General features: G+C 38.2%; 1 long non-coding RNA gene across 1 annotated transcript in view; it reads right to left on the bottom strand.

The window, feature by feature from the left end:
• The window catches only part of LOC150042154 (uncharacterized), a 46,917-nt gene extending 37,039 nt beyond the window's left edge, over positions 1 to 9,878 (bottom strand). The window contains exon 1 of the long non-coding RNA XR_016533634.1: positions 9,761 to 9,878. This is a non-coding gene — a long non-coding RNA (uncharacterized LOC150042154). The remainder of the gene's footprint in view (positions 1 to 9,760) is intronic.
• Between the last annotated feature and the right edge of the window lie 9,317 nt (positions 9,879 to 19,195).

The following is a 19,195-nucleotide window of genomic DNA, read 5'->3' as shown; positions in this document are numbered from 1 at the left end:
GAAAGGGTCCTGCTTCAGGATTTCATGAGTACTATTCCTTCACGGGCTCATTTTCTTTTCTTGGTTCTCCCGATAACTGAATGTTTGTAATCACAACAGTTTCAGCCCAGATGTTGTCCCTCTTTCAAAAATTGTTTTGCCAGATCATTTTGTATCAAATCAATCCATTAAAAATTCTTAGTGTATTTACAATTTGTAATGATTGACTTAAATTAACTTGTGGAGCTGCCTGCCTCATGGATTCATGTTTCATGCAGGAAGTGACTGGTTTCTTTCTAGTGAGGGATGTAGGCACTTAGTAAGTGAATGATTGAAAAGAGTGGACAGGCACACAGAAGAGTAAGTCCTCATTTGGACCAAGATTCTACTGAGTTCTTAAAAGAAAAATGGGCAGTGCGAGATAGGTGATGTAGAACTCAAGAGAAGCATAAGGGAACATATAAAGGATTTCTTTTGAACCTGAACACATAACTACCAGGTCAGGCTTCCTATTTCCTGCACACCCTTGAAAACTGCTTCTCCTTGTCTCACTTCTGTTATTGGGTAACTTTTCCTTTCACAGTCCTCCCATTCCAATCTTGTTATCCTCCTACTTATAGAAATGAGGTGCCACCCTGTAGCTCTAAAGCAGAATATTTTGTTAAAACATTCACATCCACAGCCACAGGGGATTGCTTAGATAGCACAATCATGTTTATGTAGCCAGGAGCAAGAAACGATGACTTTCCACTGGAGGAGATCACTTAGCTAAGAGCTATGGGCTTCCATTAACCGTGATAACCACAGTCTAATTTCACTGCGGAATGAGAGCTGTGAGATAATTAGGAAAAGTGCATGCCAGAATGCCAGTGCATATTTCTCCTAAATTAATACAGCCTCATCAAATAGGTTATATTAAAAACAGACACTGTATGAAACAAGATCATTGATTGTCTTAATTAATATGAATCAGCAGGCAGAGTCAGGGCCTACATTAACCTTGGCAGTGGTTGAGAGTCTGGGGAAACTTCACTGAGCAAAACTGACTTGGAGGAAATAAATCTGTGCTCCGAGTCTGGATATTGTGCACTGGAGCATCTGTTCTGATCTCCATGTCCAGTCCAAAGGGTCTCCTTTGTAGGCCAAGGGAGGAGAGCAGACCATACAAAACAAAAGTCTCCATTATGGGTCAAAGTTCACAGGTGAAAATAAACCAATAAAATGACAATGTCTAACATCTTTTGAATAAATAGGATTCCAAAAATTAAATCTTGAGGAGAATGGGCAAAAGATTAGAAGTATTATTGATCAAAATTTCTAAGCAATATATGGGTCATTTCCAAATGCTTCTGATAATTACAGTGGCTATGTATCCCAAGGGAAATTAGTTTCAAAGTCCTTCCTTTCTTTTCCTTATGGGTTTTTTTTTGTTATTGACATCTTAAGATATTTTAATTTCTAGGAGGAAGAAATTTTTGTTCTGTTTTGAATTATATTCCAAGAAATTCTTAGTTATTTCAAGCACAGCCATTTTTAGGTTGCCATATTTAGCAAACATATATGAACTGCCCAGTAAAATTTTAATTTTAGATAAACATGCAATATTCAAGACATCCTTGAACTGAAAATTTGGTTCTGAAATTCCAATTTAGTTGAGAGTCCTTTATTTTATCTGAAAAACTATATGTGGCTTTTATATTTCTGAAACCATATTTTCTTTTTCTTTCCTTTGTGGTTTTTAGAGAGGATTTCAAAATGTATTCCAGGGTGACCCTTGAATTCATGATCCTCCCGTCTCACCTTTCAAAACCTTGTTTTACAGGCAAGAACCACTACTGTGTTCACATTGTTTTTAAGAGGAGTATCTACTTCATTTGCAGCGAAGAAGACTAGAATGTGTTAAACAAAGTAAAAAGTTCTATAAAATTGCAGAGCAGTACCTAATATTTAATTTAGTTAATTGGTGGGGATGTAAAATAAGTAAGGTTCACTTTAGACCTATGTCATACATTGGATGTGATGGGCCTGGATTCTGAGGACCAATGTGTCTCATTTCCAGAGCTTGTTCTCTTTCAACTTGTCTTGTTGCTTGCTCTTCAGGCCCAATGTTTAGTACTTGAGTTCTAGTATGGACATTTGCGAAAGTGTTCTGAGATTTCAGGCAAGTCCTCTAATATTTCTATGCTTCATTCTCATAAAGTACAATGTCTTGCTAAATATAAATTGCTCTGAAACATTTGTTGAATTGAATTGGGTACTCATTTGCATATGGATTATAGGGAGGGTTGTGGTATACAGCAGAGGGATTGAGAGTTCAGGTTTTCTGGTCCACTGACTCAACTCTGGGCTTATTTAATTTCTTTACACTCTGTTTTCTCAATGATAAACACGCCATAATAGAATAACTAAGCCACCACATCATTATAGAGGATAGAATACATTTTAAGAACACCTACCATGGAACTAAGCTTTTAACAACTGCTCTTTAAATTTCAAATATAGGAGATTATAAATGAGCAAGACACATTGAAAAGTTTGGGTGCTGAATAAAAAAATACAACGAAAATAGGACTTGCTTTTAATCCTTGCTCCGATGGGGGTAATCAACCCTTTCCAACATTTTTGGGACTCACCAAACTTACATTTCTGAGTTCAGGTTTGTAATCAGAATAAAGGAAAGGTAAGAGCTCTGGATATAATTTTTTCTAGCTTTCCTTAGCTAGATAGTCCCTTTCCTTTGAGTATCTGTGACTACTTTTTATCAAGACTTAGACATCTGAGAATGTGGTAGAGCCAGAAAGAAAAAACAGGGTGCACATACCAACATCTATAAGTAGATGATAGAAGAAAGATGGCCTTCCATTCTGTGATGTCACGATATCACCTTCTTTAGGAGTTAACCTATATTTGGGAGTTTTACTCTGTGAATTAAGAGAATATTTTATGTGGTTTTTAATATAAACTATATCACTCACCAATGTGATTGGTAAAAACTAATCTTCAAAGTCTAAGTAATGGCTCTGAATAGCACTGAATTTTATTTTCTTTTGTCATGATTGAAGTTTCTCTTCCCCAAACTGCCAAGTATTTATTGGAATATAAAGAATAATTTATGAATAGATCTACTGAGCAAAGATTAACCTTTTTCTTTGTTGCAAAACCCTAAGTCCACTGGAGTGAAGCTCTAGGAGAATTAGAATGGAAGAGCTCATCAGCTTCTGTTGCAACTATAAAGAAAATGACACAGCAGCATGAATGATGAAGAACTTAAAAGGAAATGCAATAGTTTTTTTAAAACCCTATTTTAAAATTTTACCTGTGTGATTTCACCAGTGGAGAATAAAATTCTTGGGATGAAAGCTTGCAAAGTGAAATGTTATATGGTTCACGTTTTGTAAGAAGAGACTGCATTTCTGATCTGCTTTTTAAAGATTCAGATAGCATTTTTGAAAAGTTCCTCTTCATTCTGAGGTTGAAGGTGGAGCCCTTGTGCTGTGCCCAAGGGGTGTTCTCTGAGAATTGCATGAACAAGCAATTCTCACAAGGACATAGGACAGTCCAGAAAAGAAATGTTGCTTATATTTTTTAACTTCTAGTTTACCACCTACCACATCTTGTATAAACTGGGTAAAAGGGAACTTTGTGGCCATGGAACAATCAGCCCTTTGAGCCCTGGAAGTTGAAGGTTTTTTTTTTCCCAATGGCCTCTAGTTTTAGTCATTTCTGGAGGATAAGAGGAAATGGTCCCTGCGCATGCATGTTTCTATAGCATGATCCTGATGTGGTCTGTTTCACAATCTGTATAATCAGGGGATTTGAGCCTGTTGCTGTTTACAGTTCCTTTTCCCTAGAACATTCTTTGAATTTAAGGTGAGTTTCTTTGTTTTGGTGCTGGCACTAGGATTTAAACTTAGGGACCTAGCTCTGTTCCTTGTAGTTCTACCCCTTGAGCCACAGCTCCACGTCTGAATTTTGGTGGTTAAAGAGTCTCACAGACTTTCCTGTCCCATGCTAGCTTCCAACCTCCATCTTCAGATCTCAATCTCCTGAGTAGATAGGATTACAGGTGTAAGCCTCTGGTAAGGTGAATTCCTCTTTGTCTTCTTCCCTCCCTCCCTCCATTCCTTCCCTCTATTCCTCCTTCCCTTCTCCCCCCCTTTATTTCTTCCTTCTTTCTGTTTTCCCTCCAGATCAACTTGCCTTGTGAAGATCTAGGTATGAAAGCAAGGACAGAAAGGTAAAAATGGGAAGGAGATAAAAAAAATTCACAGCAATCAAATCCCTACTGTGTTGCCAGAACTTCACAAATAACATCTCATTGTTTTTCTTACCGGACCCTATGAGGGATCTGATTATTGGCACTGTTTATTTTTAATGTATAGAGACACGGTAGGTCAGTAGTATGATATAATTTGTGCAAAGACAGGCACTGAAGTAGTAGAGTTGGGTTTTGGACATTCGTCAATCCAATTCTAAATTTGTGTTTTTGTTCCATTGCAAATAAGGCTTTGTGTATATTTGCAACAGAAGATGTAGCCAATCATCTCCACCCCCTCTTGGGGTAAACGGAGGATCTAAATTAATAAAACATAGCATGGATTTAAATTATGTGAAGATGTTATTTATCCAACAGTATCCTATTTTGCCAAGAGCATGATAAAGATAATTAACAGACTGTTTTGACAAGTGGCACTGTCATGCTAGGCATTGATTTTCTCAGTATTTCACATACTTGAGAAACATTCAGGAATTACTTTTAATATTACTGGCAAATATCTTTGCTTACTTAGTTTATACAGCATTCCTTTTGATATCATGTCATAATTAGACATATCTTCTCTAATTCGAATCAAAGAAGTATCTGAAATACCTTCTAACATTTTTATGTTTCTGAAAACCTTTATACTTTGTGATATTGTTAACTGTTATTATTTAGTAATAGTCTGTATGCTAGATATAATGTAAACCATTTGGATTCCTTGAAGATGAAAATAAGCAAATTTTATTTTATTTAATGATTACAATTTTGAAAGAAATCACAATTCTTATCTTCTTTCTCCATTTTGTGTTTGTCCAGCTCTTTCTTTTTTGTTGTTTTTCTTGCTACTGTAGGTCAAATTTTTCATCTGTATTGGGGAATAAACTTTTTCTTAGCAGTTTTTTTGGCCGATATAAATCTCATGGTATTTTTGAAGGTTTGCTGCCATGTTAGTTGTATTTTTTTTTCCAGGTCACAATGAGGTACTGGTCAGTAAAATAAAGGGTAATTTGTTAGACTGTGTTCTAATAAAGTAAGACTTCTGAGCAAGACACCAGTGGCTGACATATGAAATCCTACCTGCTCACTATGCTGAGACCTGGAGGATCAGTTTGAAGCGAGTCCAAACAGAAAATTCTTCATTTCCAATTAACCAGCAAAATGTTGGACTGGTGGTGTGGCTCAGGTGATGGAGTTCCATCACCAGTACCAGAACAAAAACCCAAACGATGATGATGATGATGATGATGATGATGATAAAGATAAAGATAAAGATAAATTATATGGCAGACAGCATCATAATGATTTCTACTCATAAGACATTCTGAGATGAGATACTTAGTATTTATGAAGTTTCAAGCATTTATTCAGTTCAGTGTCGTGATTGTATTGTTCTTGCTGTGTGGGCGGGAGTGAGTAACTTCACTTTTGAATCATAGTGAAACAATGAAGGCTTTAAAGATAGGGCATGTGAATAGTAGGTGCTATTTTGGCTCTGAAAAAAATATACCAGTGAACTCTGCTGCCATTGCAAAGGCACCTGGTGAGAAACACCTGGTGCTTTTCTTTTCTATTATTAAAGAACTTGATGTCAGAAAATAAAATGAAATAAAATGCTGCCAGTGACACATTCTGAAAAGATGGGTATCAAATCTTTGGCTTACGGAATTCATAAGGACTTTGAGATAATAGATTATATTACTTATGAGTGTTTCCTTCTTACAGTGGTATGTGTGGCTATTTATAATGATTCTGTCATAAAATATTTTATATGGACTCTCTACTATACTTCAGCAACAAATAGTAATTAATACTTTGGCTGATGTCTTTCAAAGTATTTCCCATGTGCATACATAAACATATAAATACTTTTCTAACACAACAACCCTGCTAACCAGATTACTTTTAGGACTTGTGAATATGAATGTTTTGGCGAATATTGCTTTTGCACATGTAAATAGGAAGTGTGAATTTTTTTCATATGGTTATTCTTTTGAAAAAACGTCATGCTAGTAGCCACAGAGCTCTGATAAATAGATACACTGTAATTTATTGAGTCTTGGACTACTCAGCTATTACAAATTGCACTGTGATGAACATATCTGGTTCGTCATTCATCTCTGATACCTCTTGATTCTCCCTCCACAGCACTGTGGGTATGTTCTTGGACTGTCCTGTCCACGTCAGAATATTAGCATCCCTCGCTTCTACCAAAAGATGAGAGGAACCCTGACATCTCCCTGTGCCTCCAGACAACCCAAATTTCCCCCTCCTTCCCATGTTGCTAAGGATCCCCTTGGGAATCCAAAGCTTCTCTCTGGCGGGCCATGGACCCAGAATAAATTCAGTCAAGAAAGGATTCTTACACAGTTTGCTACTGTTTTCTAACTAGCCAATTCTAAGGTACATTAGTCCTCAGTTTCTTTAGCTGTTAACTGGGAAGATGATCTACCACATGGAGTTTTGGGGAAAATTAAACACAAGACATTACAATGCCTCACACCTGGAAAGCACTCAGTTAGTATCGTACCTACCCAAATTGAGAGCATCATTTATGGTCTCAACTTATTTCTGTCCTTTTAGGCTCTCTAAAAGAGGCATGCCAGCAACAAGAGTTGTCTTCAAGTTTTTTGTTTTGAGCTGTGTGGAAGGGATATTTAGGGAGGTAGATATTTATAGTTATGCACGAGACATCATCATAGTCAGTATTTGAGTTATGTGGAACAGTATGTCAGGCAATGTGGGGAAAAATACTGCATTTTATATCTCATACAGTTTATATTTCAATTTTTATATTTGGCAGCATGTTAGTAAAGTGATGTGATGTATATAATTTGTAAATGAAAACACACTGTGCTTTCTTGCCCCAAGTTATTTCTTTGCTCATGGGTGTGAGAACAGCATTTATTTTGGAGACCACTTGCTGGGAAGATAGAAATTCTTTTTTTATTTTGGAACAGAGGAAAGGAGTTGTAAATTTCACTGCCGTTCAGAGTGCCTACAATTCATTGTGTGTTATTTCAACATCATATGCATGAAGTTCATCATTCTTGGGGTTTTCAATAACCGCAGAGTTATGATTTAAGTGTTCCCACCCCAGTCTTTCTTTGAAGATTGATTAAAATAGGAAGGAAAGTGAAATGTTTCCTATGTTGTGGATTGCCTTTCCTTCTGCTTTGAAAATGGGAAATCAAATATAATATGTTGTCCCTTTTGCAATGTCAACAACAAATATCTCGAGAAATACTGCCCTAGTTAATTAAGTCTTTTCCTGGTCCCTCTGTTCAATCCTCGTTGAAATAAGGTGCCTAAGAGATGTGGAGTTGCTAAACTTCAAACCTGCAACCTAATAACAGGTTTTAGGAGCTGCTGGAGGGAGTGAGCTGTGTATTTGGCAGTGTATACCATGTACATTTTCAGTATGTGTGCATTCATATTTGATTAAGAGAAGCACCACTGGGACATGAACTCAGGACCCTGAGCTCTCACTTGGCTATTTCAACTATTTCATGCTCTACCACTTGAGGCACATCTCCACTTCTGAATTTTTTCTTTTTGCTGATTAATTAGAAATTAACATTTCATGAACTTTTCTGCCTTGTCCCCAGCTTATGCTATTTATTATTTTTATTGATGATGATGATGATTTTAGAAAATACTTGGTTTGAACTTATGGCTTCATATTTGCTGAGCTTGCTTGCACATCTGGTGCTCTAGTATTTGAGCCAAACCTCCAGACCAATATCTATTTTTATTCTGATATAATCAAAGAGAGAAGAGAATCTCTCATCTCTCAGACAAACCCAAAATTTGAAGAAATAAATGAACACTAAGGTAGAAAGTTAATGAAACAGGACTGTTTCATCCATATTAATTGTCCCCGCCCTTTCATGTCCAGTGTAGCTACCCTACCTACTATGTAGAAAATATTTGTGAATAATGTAATTTCTATGCCTGCAAGCAAAACAGTGCACATGCTTTTTCTTTTATTTATTTATTTATTTATTTATTATTGTAGTTAGTAAAAGGGTTACATGATATTTGCCAGATAGAAGGTGCATTAATTCACATACATTGATACCCTTTCACATGTCTTGGTACCCATTACCCTCCCCCCCACACCCCCCACCCGTCTTGGTTTTCCCCCCTTCCCTATCAAATTTCAAATAACCAAATACAAAGAAATTCAATATATCAGATAATAAATTGAGATACTATAACAATATGAGATAACCAAGGGACAGCAAAGGAGATGAGAGACAACATAGTACATTAAGGACAACAATCATTCGTTATATGGCTTTTGTTTCAATGTCCTGGAGGTCCTTTCAATTAGCTTCATACTATATGGCCTTATGTATCAAGATTTTGCTCTATTGCAGATCTCTGCTAGTAGAGCCCAAGGTTTCTACTGATTATGACGAATGAGGGAAACCATTGAGCCTAAGTTCCCTTGAGTCTGGCTTACTTCACTTAATAGGATTTTTTCTAAGTCTTTCCATTTCCTAACAAATGAGGCGATGTCATTCTTTCTGACAGCAGCATAGAATTCCATTGTGTACAAATACCACAACTTGTTGATCCACTCATCGACTGAGGGACATCTAGGTTGGTTCCATATCTTTACTATGGTGAATAGTGCTGTAATGAACATTGTTATGCTAGTGGATTTTGTATGATGTATTAATTTGTCCTCCCACAAAAGGGAAATGTCCTATTCCTTTACATAATTTTCAAAATTCCCATTGAGGCAGAGTATCTTTCAAATGTGTCTTCCTTGGCCTGTTTTCCAGATGTATGACTGGGAGTGGTGTTTTTAGATGTGAACTTGAAAGAGCTCTTCCTGTCCTGCTGGTTGCTTCCCTGTTTTGATGCTGTTCTGTTGCCAAAGAAACCAGAATGGTGTCTCTAAGATGTGCCCTTGACTACTGAGTGAGGAAGAGACTGATGGTACCATCCACGTTTCTCAAGACTGAGAAACAACACTGGAAACTTCACTTGAACCACTCATCCACAAAACTCAACAGACTAAATAACAGAACACGGATCAAGCCTGTTGGCTGTTTGGCAGGCAATGTGTGATCAACAATGCCTATTCTTTCGGCTGGATTTTGTTGGATTTATCAGTTACACCTTAACTTACAATGCCATCAGGGACTGAGACTTGATTCCCCAGTACTCAGAACACACAGAGCAAAATTACTTAACACCTTGGCCTGAAGTAACAATATCTATTTCACCGAGGTCGACCAGACATCCAGTTCTGTGGGAAGGTACTGCTGTCCATCACAACTATCCTATATGCTATTTTATTATTTTTTCCTGCAGCTTTCCTCGGTGTGGGGTAGTAAAAAGCTTACAGAGAAAGATGAACCCGAGCGGCACTTTGTAGAGGCATGTAAAGAACAATGCCAATTGTTATGCATATGGATTATTAGATGTACAACACTCAGTAAGCTTTATGCATGTTGTGTTACCTAGAGAGACCATATGTGTTATTAATATGATTTTAAAACACAGTACCTTTTCCCATGAAACTCTGATGCTCTGAGTAGTTTATATTCTCTAAGCATCTTTCCTTTTCCTCTTTCATCAGATTGCACTCTTAAAATTCACTGCATGGTCTCTGTAGGTAAGAGGAAAAGACTTAGCACTGCGATGGCCTTTCTGTTAAGCTCAGACAGTCCACATTTTCTCTGATTCTGGGATACTATTATGTTTTGCAGCCTCCTACATATTTTTCTTCTTTCATAGACAATTTCAAGTTTAATATTATATGTTTAAAAAGTGAGATAATTTTAAGGTCATAAAAATTTTGGAATCCTGCAGGCTTTAAAATACATGAAAAATGATTTAAAAAACCCTCACAGAGCCATTATTTCCATCTTTTCTAAAACTCGCCTACTAGTTAGCTGCATTGTTGTGGAATTACTGTAAGTTGTGCTTTAAAGGGATTAAGATTAACTTGATTAGAAGAAATGCTAGTTACTAAACAATTAAGACAGGAAAAAGGCCTGTATGTTTGTATGTTAGTAGGATATTAATGAAATCCATTTGGTAGAAAACAAGCCATTTTAAATATTAATTTTAATATGAACTATTCTCTGGGCAAATATTTCATAACTCCACACTATATTAATATTAGAATTTTCCTGATGATTTGTGGCATTGAGAATAATAGGGGTTGTCAAAATGTACTGAAGGTGTCTCAGAAATTTTTCTTGAGGATTCACTGAAATTAAAACAAATTACATGCCTCAGGATAATCTTTGCTGTACCTCTAGTCTGGTCCTGAAATGACTGATTTGCAGTTCTGAAAGAAAGCTCAAAAAGAATCAACTAGATAGAACTGTGATAAGGATAAGCTTTACTGATCAATTAGAAAATAACCTCAGGCACAATCGTTCCCCAAGCTAATGCACTGAAAAGCAGGCTACTAGTATTGTTCTGTGTAAGGTGTGTGTGCATTCATTTTGGAGGTGTTGAATTCACCTCTGGGCCACATGCTTGGTGGCTGGTGCTTTACCACTGAGATATTATTCCAAGCCCTTTCAATGTTGGTTATTTTTGAGGCTGGGACTAGCCTGGGGTGGACAGGTTTGGGCTACATTCCTGTTAGCTGTGCTCCCATGTGTCACTGAGGATGAAGGCAAAAGCCATGTGCGCCCAGCCAGAGATGACGGGTGCTTGCCATCAGGGCCCCTGGCTGATATGGAGTTGGGAGTACTTCTGACTGGAATGGCCTTGAATTGCTCAACCCCCTGATCTCCACTTTCCAAGAAGCTAAAATTATAAAGATGAGCTCTCAAACCTGGCTCAAAAATGAATATTTTTTCATATATTTTATTGTAATTAATAGAAGGGTTACATGATATTTTCCAGATAGATGGTGCATTAATTCCCATTCATTAATACCCTTTCACATGTCTTGGTCCCCATTTCCCTCCCCCCGCCCCCACCCCTCTAAAAGCAAATAGTTTTACTACTGACATTTCATGTTTTTAAAAACATGAGCAACAAGCAGTTGTTATAATCTTGCTTTCATGTTTCAAGTAATTCCTGTTTTATTTTTTATATATATATGTATTCTTTACTCATGCATTCTTTTAACAATCATTAATTATCTACTTTGTACTTCGTTTTATATGGAGAGCTGTGGGAAATGCAAAATATATGATATAATCATTGCCTTCTGAGAGTTTCTTTGGAATATTATAATAAAATATGAGAAGAAAATGAAAAAGGTCCAAACGTAGAAATCTCATTCTGAGCACCAAAATGAGCCGAATCGGTTTTGTTCTTTTCTGTTCTGATTTTTGACTTTTTTTTCCTTTTTCCTTTTTGAGACAAGATCTGGCTATGTAGCTTAGGCTGGCTTGGAAATAACTACATATGTACTCCAGGCTGGCCTCAAACTTAAGATCTTTCAGTTTCCATTTCCTAAGGATGGGATTATAGGCAAGTGCTACCATGCCCAACTTGAGTTTAGTCTTTAATTACTGTGCAGACACAGACACAGAGTAATTGAAGAACCACCTTAGGAAGAGCCAAGATTTCAACAGGATTAAGGCAGGAAAACAGGCTAGAGTGGGGACTAGTGGGAGTAACAGGGGCTGTGATCAGCTGAGTAGTTTATCTGGAGGGGAAGCCTCTACTCTGCTACAGCTTATCATCATGAGGCAGGACTGTAAGCCTAGAATGGTCAGTTGTTTCATTGTTTTAAGGAAATTTAAATTTTAAACTTAAGTCTTCTGACACAAACACACACACATGTGCATGTATACAGCATACATAATAGATGTATATATATATATACAATAATATATATGTGTGCACATATACACAGACCCACATGTATGTTAATTAATTTAAGGGTTGGTGTTAAGGTTGGTGCTGTACCACTCAAGCCATACCCGTACTTCTGAATTCCTATTGGTTAATTAGGTTTAAGAATCTTACAGACTTTCCTGCTCAAGTTGACCTCAAACCGTGATCCTCAGATCTCAGCTTCCTGAGTAGCTAGGATTGTAAGTGTGAGATACTGGTGCCTGATATAGGTCTTCTGTTTTGTTAAATGATGGCTCAAATGTGTAGAAATACTATGCTGCTTAAACAACATGGAATGGGACTAATTTGATCTACTGGGCCATTAATTCTCAACTTCTGGCCTGTAAGTTGGAGTCTACAAAAATCTGGTAGTGGAGGCACAGCCAACTTTAGGATTCGTCCTTGTATTCTTTTTGCCTTTAGGCCTGTGTGGGCGGGGTGGAGGGGTCTGAGTTAAGTTCTATTGCTTGGCACCGCTCTGCTTTCCCTTTGTGTTTGGGGACGCGCTGTATTACTCACTCCTCTGCATCCCTCTGCGGGTGCTGCACGGTGGTGGGGAGTCTCTCACTCCCCTCGGGTCTCCGCTGTCGCCTGTGTTCCGAGTCTGGGTTCCGCTGCTTGCTGTTCTGGTTCCGCGTCTGGGTTCTGCTGCTTCCGCCGTTCGCTGGCCCGGTTGTATGTTGGTTTCTGCAGCAATCGGGCTCCCAGGCTGGCCCCCTCCGCCCGCAGCTGCTTTTCCCGGCCTGCTGCCGCTTTTCCCCGGCCCGCCGGCGCTTTCTGTGGCTTGGAACTGGCGGATGGAGGTGGGGGAGGGGTCCTCGCGTTCCGAATTCTTTGAGAAAGTTGGATGTGAGCTTTATCTGGATTTCTTTTCCACTTTGAGTCCTTCTCCGTTGCCTTTTGAGTTTGTTGTTGTGGATTTCTTAAGATAATTGGCTCGTGGGACTCCTTAGTTCTCTCTTTTTGTGAGAGAGAGCTACGCAGCGTCCCTATTGTCTCGTGGCCATCTTCCTTCCCTCTCCACATGTGTGCTCTTCACTGGGCCTTGGCCCTCGTGCTCACTGAGCATGCGTGCTCTTCGCTGGGCCACGGCCCTTGGTGCTCAGTGAGCATGCGTGTTTGCCAAGGCCACGCTCCCAGCTTATGGCCCACGATGGCAGCCGCGAGCAGGTGGCCCTGATGCCCTTCTCCCCACAAACACGCGAAGCTCAACACCCGCCATTGCCTCAAACGTGTCTCCCAGAGCTGAGGAGCCCGGTAAGTGACCAGGGGCCGCGTTTAGCCGCTCAAAGTAGAAAGAACCCCAGGAAGGACAAGGGCGTCCTCTTCCCCACCCCTAACACCCCTGACCCTGAGGAAGAAAGAGACCAGGTCTTTCAGGTATCTGTGCCGGGGCTTGCAGGTGAATGAACCAGGGAGTAGAGACCCCAGTTGGGGCGACACGGGGGCTGCACGGGGCCTGCATGGGGCTGGGGCCTCATGGTCTGAGAGGAACGAGGGGCCTTGACTGGGCTGGTAGGTTTTGGGAGGATCTGTGCATGCGCGAAGTTGTGCCTTGTGCAGCTCAGGCTGGAGGATCTGCACCTGCGCGAAGTTGCGCCTTGCGCGTGTCTCTCAGGCGGGAGGATCTGCGCATGCGCGAAGTTGCCCCTGGGCGCATTTCCCAGGCCTGAAGCGTGCGATGCGTGAAGCCTTCCAGTGGGATTTTTCATTTTTTGGTTTTTGCCGTGAAGATTGTTGAGTCTGTGTCTTGCGGGAGTCACGGTGAGACGGCTTTTGTTTACATTTCATTAGCTGTCAGATAAGGAAGAGTTATAACCACAGCTCAGCCGCTCGGTGCCTTCCTGGCCCTTGCACTTGGGCCGGCAGCCTGAGTGTCCGTGCTCAAGACTGGTGCACAAATGTGGAGCTTCCGTTGGCTATTACTGTTTTATTTTTATGTTTCCCCACACATAAAGCTGCTGTGAACATGTGTGCACAAGTCTTTGTAGCAGTATATGCTGTTTTTTTTTCTTTCTTTCTGGAATGCATTGCGAGGCATGAATACCTTAATCATACAGTAGGTGGGTGTTTAAGGTTTGGAGAAACAGCAAACACGTTTTCTGACGTGGTTATACCGTTTTAAATTTTCATTAGCTGTTTCAGAGAGCGAGGGTTCCTTCACAACAACACTTGGTACAAAGGCTGCTTAAAAACATTGGATCTGCTGTAAAGGTGATTTTTTTTCCCTCCTTGCTCTTTGGCTCATGTGCTTCTGACCAGTTTGTTAGGGCATTTGCTTTTGAAGATGCCAAGAGAGTCATGATGTAGGTAGAACAAGAATTCATTCTTTATTTTTTTAAATTTTTTATTATAATTAGTAAAAGGGTTACATGATATTTGCCAGATAGAAGGTGCATTAATTCACATACATTGATACCCTTTCACATGTCTTGGTACTCATTATCCTCCCCCCCGTCCCCCCACCCGTCTTGGTTTTCCCCCCTTCCCTATCAAATTTCAAATAACCAAGTAGAAATAAATTCAATATATCAGATAACAAAGTGAGATACTATAACAATATGAGATAACCAAGGGACAGCAAAGGAGATGAGAGACAACATAGTACATTAAGGACAACAATCATTCGTTACATGGCTTTTGTTTCAATATCCTGGAGTTCATTTCATTTAGCTTCATACTATATGGCCTTATGTATCAAGATTTTGCTCTATTGCAGGTCTTTGCTGGTAGAGCCCAAGGTTTCCACTGATTATGACGAATGAGGGAAACCATTGAGCCTAAGTTCCTTTGAGTCTGGCTTACTTAACTTACTATGATGTTTTCTAAGTCTTTCCATTTCCTAACAAATGGGGCGATGTCGTTTTTCTGACAGCAGCATAGAATTCCATTGTGTACAAATACCACAACTTGTTGATCCACTCATCCACTGAGGGACATCTAGGTTGGTTCCATATCTATGCTATGGTGAATAGTTCTGCAATGAACATTGTTGTGCTAGTGGGTTTAGTATGTCCTTGTTTCTGGTTGGTTGGATAAATGCCAAGTAGTGGAATGGCTGGGTCATAGGGGAGTTCTATGTTTAGCCTTTTGAGGCACTGCCACACTGCTTTCCATAGTGGTTGAACGAATTTGCACTGCCACCAACAGTGTAGTAGTGATCCCTCCTGGCCACATCCCCTCCAGCATCTGTTGTTATTCGTTTTCCTGATCCTGGCCATTCTAACTGGAGTGAGGTGGAATCTTAGAGTTGTTTTGATTTGCATTTCTTTTATGACCAGAGATGTTGAGCATTTCTTCATGTGTCTATAGGCCATTTTTTTAAACTTTTTTTTAAAATTTTTTGTATTGTAATTAGTAAAAGGATTACATGATATTTGCCAGATAGCAGGTGCACACAATGGAATTCTATGCTGCTGTCAGAAAGAATGACATTGCCCCATTTGTTAGGAAATGGAAAGACTTAGAAAAGATCATATTAAGTGAAGTAAGCCAGACTCAAAGGAACTTAGGCTCAATGGTTTCCCTTATTTATCATAAGCAGTAGAAACCTTGGGCTCTACTAGCAGAGATTTGGAATAGAGCAAAACCTTGATACAAAAGGCCATATAGTAGGACGCTAAATGAAAGGATCTCTAGGATATAGAAACATAAGCCATATAATGAATGATTGCTGTTCTTATGGTACTATGTTATCTCTCATCTCCTTTGCTGTCCCTTGGTTATCTCATATTGTTACAGTATCTCACTTTGTTACCTGATATATCGGATATATTTGTATTTGGTTATTTGAAATTGATTAGGGAACGGGGGAAAACAAGATGAGAGGTGGGGGTGAGGGGGAGGGTAATGGATACCAAGACATATGAAAGGGTATCAATGTATGGGAATTAATGCACCATCTATCTGGCAAATATCATGTAACCCTTCTATTAATTACAATAAAAATATATAAAAAAAGAAATGAAGGATACCTATAGAATGAAACACAATAAATAATTAGATTGACTGATTCTCATTTTCCACTTAGCTATTACTGAAAATATGTAAAGAGAAATTTAGTAGCCAAAGACTGCCTGAGTAAGCTGTTTCATATGCTGGAGTAGGATTTGCCTTTTAAATTGTTTACCCATCACTTAAGGATAGTTTACTTTCCAAATGAAACATTAATTTTTTAGGATGCTGTTTCTTTTCTGGTCTAAAGACTACTTTTAAGTAACAGTTTAAAATGTTGACATGGAAGTTGAATAAGGGCCATAAGTAAGTTTGATTAATATACCTAAATGCAAGCAGTCATAATTATAGGGAAATTATCAAAGCTATAAAGCATTTCCTTTACAAGTACTGAGGGGAGAAAAGAACGGGTAAGATTATTGTGTTCAGTTACTCAGCCTATTCAGTCAAAAAAAGTGTTTTTCGTAAGAATCTAACAAAGTTTTCAGAATGTAACCAAATGCAATCCTATTACTTGTTGCTGTTAAAATACTGTGTAACAAATAATCATGAAATGAAGAGATTTAGAATATTCACATTATTATCATGAGTCTATGTGTTATCTCAGTGGTTATATAACAGTGTAGGATGAAGGTAATCCAAGTTGGGCTAGCTTACATATCTGTTGTCAGTTGACAGTTTAACAAAGGAGCCTAGACTAGAATGATATTAGCTTGGACAACTCAGCTTCACTCCATCTCTTTCATATCCCTCACTCATACAAGATTAGCTCACTTTATTTTGGTCATAGTAAGGATCTAGGAATGAGTCAGCTCATTAACAAAAGAAAGAAAGCAAAAATATGCATACTTTAAAAAACCTGTACTTGGGATACATAGACTAGTATCTTATTTGCTAGAGCAAGTCACATGGTCAAGCCTACAGTCCGAATGGGAGAGGACTACACAGTTCTGGGGAAACACCATGGATGTGATATAACCGCTATTTGGAATTTAGAATCTTTAATGCAGTTAATCTACTAAAACAGACTTTTGTGTTTATTTAGGGACCATGAGAATAGGCTCTGTCTTTGAAGACTTCAGGCCACATTGGTTGCAGTGTTATTGATTGCCCATAGAACTATCAAACTAGTTTGTATATAGTCTAGTTTGCTTCTTCAATCGGTAATTAGTTTTGGACCTGTCACCAATGTTTTGAGAAGTTGTATGAATATTGTAATTACTTTGGCACTTCTCCCCAATACAAGCCTTTATATTTCTTCTCATAGGCCAAACCTTATTCTTCCTTTCATATAGAAGTTATTGTCTTTGATTAAAAGGAAGCCTCTGAATGAGAGGAAAAACTTCTTTCCAGTATTTCTAGAAGTGGATTTTGGTAGACAAAGGAAAAGAAAATATCTACTAATTGGCATAAATTCCATATGGGTATGATGTGCCATATAGAACTATGGCATTCTTCAAGGACTCCTAGATTTAGGATTGTGTGCATATTGCAGGGAATATTAGAAAACTTTATCCTACAGTACCTCCAGAAAAATAATAAAAAGTCATGTTGCTATTGGAAGACGACCCGTCATTGCATCAAATTTTTCTAACTTAAATTTTTCATGCATAAGCAAGCACTTACCTTGGCAAAGTCTCACATTTTTCAGCCCAAGAAATAAGTGTAGTGTTTTCCTCAGTCAATTTGAATTTCCAAAGAATATGTTGAAAATTATATATGCCTCTACTTTAGAGTTAATTAGTAACTTATTCTTCTCTTACCACTGTAAAACAGAAAAGGTCCAGACTAAAATTTCATATGGGAAACTTCAGTGCTTAAGAGGATAAGAATGAAAAACCCACAGCAGTTATTTTTTAAGACATAAAGAAAATGCAAATGTTTGTGAGCTTAGGAGATATATGAAACCACATAAAGCAGCTATCTGTTAAAATAGTTCAAAAGCAAAAGTGTGGTTAGTTATTGACTGGTTTTAATAAGCCTGAATGTTGTTAATTCACTTGCAAAGAATTTCAGTCAAAAGTCAAGTCTTCATTATTTTTCAGTAAGCATTTCATGGTCAGTGTTGGATTGCTTGTAGTTGTGCTCAGCAGCAGGTGGACCAGATGCTGAACGTTAAATTAGCAAAATAACTAGCTAAAATTCTCCTTGCAAGCTTTGATTCCTCCTTGCCTTCCTCCCACATATAAAAATCAGAGATAAGAAAATATATTGGAACAGACAGTTATATAGCCATGGGTTCTTTTTATAAAGTGTATCACCTTGCTTGCTCCATCTATTGACTTCTGTAACGTCCTTGTATATGGCTGGTGGTGGGATCTGTTTCTGTTCCTCCTTCAGAGAATATTTATGTAGATAGATAGCCAGGCAGATACAGTTTATACTCAAATGCTGCAGCTTCTACTTAAATAGAATTTTCTACTTTTTTTGTTTCCATTATGCCCTCTACTACAGTTCAAAATGGCTGTTGCCCTAGTTACAGAAATGGGGAGGAAAACATTCTTGGTCATTATGAATGGAAATTAGCTTATATATGCTAATAGTGAGAAATTCAGTATCAGTATTCTTTCATTCCAATTCAGCTTTCCTCTGAGAAATTGATCCTGAAGCTAAATGGTTGGAGCTCAACTACTTTACCATTTTCAATGAGTGTGCTGTCAGAATACCATGAAAAGAGAAAAAAATAAGCATCTGATAATTTGCAAAAAATTGTCCTACAGAAAATAAAATTTCTACATGTCCATTGTCACTCAGCTGCACAGGACTGCTGAGTTAGCTAAGTTTGCACTCTAAACAGATTCCACTATATTTCTAGAATAAAAAAATCCATCATCTCAAGGACAGCTATGCATTTATGGACATATTACTTATGATTTATGAAAAATTAAAAATTCATAGTTGCATCTGTGATTGCAGTTCAGTTTCATTGTCATGGCTCTACAAAATAAATTGAAAACAATTCAACACCTAGAATAATAGTGACGCAATTAAATATGTTTTTAGTGTTACATTAAGTGTAAAACAGATTGTTTATGGTGCTTGTTATCAACAATGTGTTTATCATGTTGATTACAATAATAAATTCTAACCGATGCCTGGCCGATTCTGTTTTTATCTTATAATGTAGCACATATTCCTGCGGCAAGTAGCCATCAAAACAGAGAAGACTTAAGCCTG

This window comes from Megascapheus bottae, chromosome 36, assembly GCF_031878675.1.
Source record: "Megascapheus bottae isolate mThoBot1 chromosome 36, mThoBot2.hap1, whole genome shotgun sequence".
NCBI lineage: Eukaryota > Metazoa > Chordata > Mammalia > Rodentia > Geomyidae > Megascapheus > Megascapheus bottae.
This window is presented reverse-complemented; position numbering and strand designations above follow the sequence as displayed.